This window comes from Pteropus vampyrus, unplaced genomic scaffold (genome assembly GCF_000151845.1).
Source record: "Pteropus vampyrus isolate Shadow unplaced genomic scaffold, Pvam_2.0 Scaffold366, whole genome shotgun sequence".
NCBI lineage: Eukaryota > Metazoa > Chordata > Mammalia > Chiroptera > Pteropodidae > Pteropus > Pteropus vampyrus.
The window spans coordinates 186,260-188,803 of record NW_011889147.1 but is presented as its reverse complement, the minus strand read 5'-3'; positions in this window follow the sequence as shown (position 1 = coordinate 188,803).

The following is a 2,544-nucleotide window of genomic DNA, read 5'->3' as shown; positions in this document are numbered from 1 at the left end:
AAGCCTCTTTAGTTATCATGCAAAAATACGGAAAAGTGTTTATGAAGTGATTCCATCTTCTCTAGGGAAGGCTTCTCCAGGGCATATATATATATTACAATGCCATATGATGTTCTAGAATCAGTGTACCAAATCACTGAGTTATATTTATGAGAACGTAGTTTTTAACCAGAGGTAAAACTTCTGATGAAGTGGCGTGAAATTTAAAGAGACAGAGTCAATAGGTAAGAAAGTGAAGATTCTGCTTGTGTGTCTGTTGGGATATCCACCTACATTGCTCCTCCTCGACAGTCGGAGATGTTGAAGTAAAGTCTTAGTGCTCAGGAATACCGGACACGGCTGAAATATTTAAGTCGGTTTTTTCTCTTCTTTATAGAGAAGAGTTCAGGCAATAATTGGAGGTAAAAGTACTTTGCATGTACTAATCATTAAAACTTAGAAGTTTGCAACTGGAAGGGAACTTGGTAAAAAAAAAAATCTAATTCCTCCCTTTTTCAATTGCAAGGATGAAACCTAGAGAAGGGAGTGATCTGCTTAAGTATTTCATATAGTGAGTTATTCTAGACAACATTAGGCTGTTCTAATTTATAGACAAAATATGGAGCATCTGTGGTCAGCTGCTCTTTACCAAACACAAATGTTCTGTTCCATAACATGCTTACAATTAGTAAGCATGTTATGGAACAGAATTACAATATGAGGTTTTCTATTTTATTTATAATTGCAATATGAGGTTTTCTATTTTATTTACAATTACAATATGAGGTTTTCTATTTTATTTACAATTACAATATGAGGTTTTCTATTTTATTTACATGATACCCTAAATTCTCTAATTTTCAAAAATTTGTCCGCTTTTAAGTATTTGCAACTAAGTACATGTCATTCTCTCTCTTTTTTTTTTCTCATTAGAAATAGGTTTTAAATGTTTGACCCTGTGACTACATTTTACTAATTTTAGGTGATTTTTTGAAACCCAAAATACAACTATTAAGGTCAATCCACACATTTACTTTTAATGGATGGTTATGGTCAACTCAGAAATTAATCGACTTGCCTTCTATCTGCTAAGGTCCTACCAATCTGCACTCAAATAATAATTAATGTCTTCAGCTTACTTTGTCCTTACTGTGTTCTCCTGGGTTTCTCATCTCCCACGGTGTATTTGCTGGTTTTCAAAACATCACACAAAGGACAGGAGGCCTCCACTGTATCGCTAAGGTGTCATCAAATACCTTTGACCTGAGCAAGTCATCCCTCCTTGCACCTTTCTCCTTCCACCTAACATAACTTCCACTGATGACATACTATAATTAGGTTGTTCACTCTTCCTCCATATTCAAAAGTAATCTTTCTCTCATTGAAATGTCTAAAGCACTTGTTACTACTTCTGCTTCCCAAAAGTGGCGTGACCTGGTTTCACTTTTTAAAAAGCACTCTGTTCCTTAAAGGTGTGGTGGATTTTCCTCATTTTTTATTCTCTATTCATCCAATATTGGCATAGCGTGTATAATAGACGCTGTGAATGTAGCAAGGAACAAAACAAATCTTTGTTTCCTGGAGTTCACCTTTTCGTGAGGGAGTTAGATTTATATAGAAACTGTCAGTTGGTGATAATGGAGAAAAATAGAACAAGGTTTAACGAGAGGAGTTACAGAGCACCGAGGTAAGGGCGCAATGCTCGATCATGTTGTGTTCCCAGCTCTCTGTTGTGGGATCAAACATGTACCTGAGATTACTGAGCCTAGAAAATGTTAATTGCTTACTCAGTATTTGTTTAATGATTAAGTGAACTTCTTGATGAGGAGGAGAGAGGGGGAAAAAAAAGAGGGAGTGGAAACATTTAAACCACAATTTCAGAATGACAAAAATGGGACTCTTCTTGAATCATCATGGTCACAAGGACAAGCCACAGAGAACTGGCTCTTAAAATTTCCCATATAGGCCAATCTTAATATTATTGGCCACAACCAGTCTATGCATGAAGTCAAGAATTATTTACATATTACCTAAGATAGGTATATCTAAAATACAATCCCCTTTGTGTGTTCCTGCAGTTTTCACATTTAACCAAGTCACATACAGGCATTTTGAACATGATAAATATTTATAATAAATATAAAAAAACTACGGTGTAACTTTCAATTTTTAGGTTGTTATGAAAATTTTGTAATTTCCATCCATTTACTTTTTAATACTTTATATTTTGCAGTCTTAAATTTTCTATTATTTTAAATTCAGAAAAATAGATGCTACTGATAGCAATGTAAGGGGAATAGAACATAAGTTATAAAACATTTATGTTGCTTTAAGGCTATGTTTAATTTTCAAACTACATAAAGTAAAACTTGCAAAAGAATTTTTATGGATTTTGTACTTTACAGACAAGATTCCTGAGCCACATTCTTCACTTCCTCCTTTTTATTTGAAAGATTCAATAATCTGAGTAATTGGCCATTCTCCCAATTTGCCAAACTGAACTTCCATCAGGATGAGTTCCAGTTTACACGACCTGCCAAGACTGTCTGGGGTGAATGCAGACAC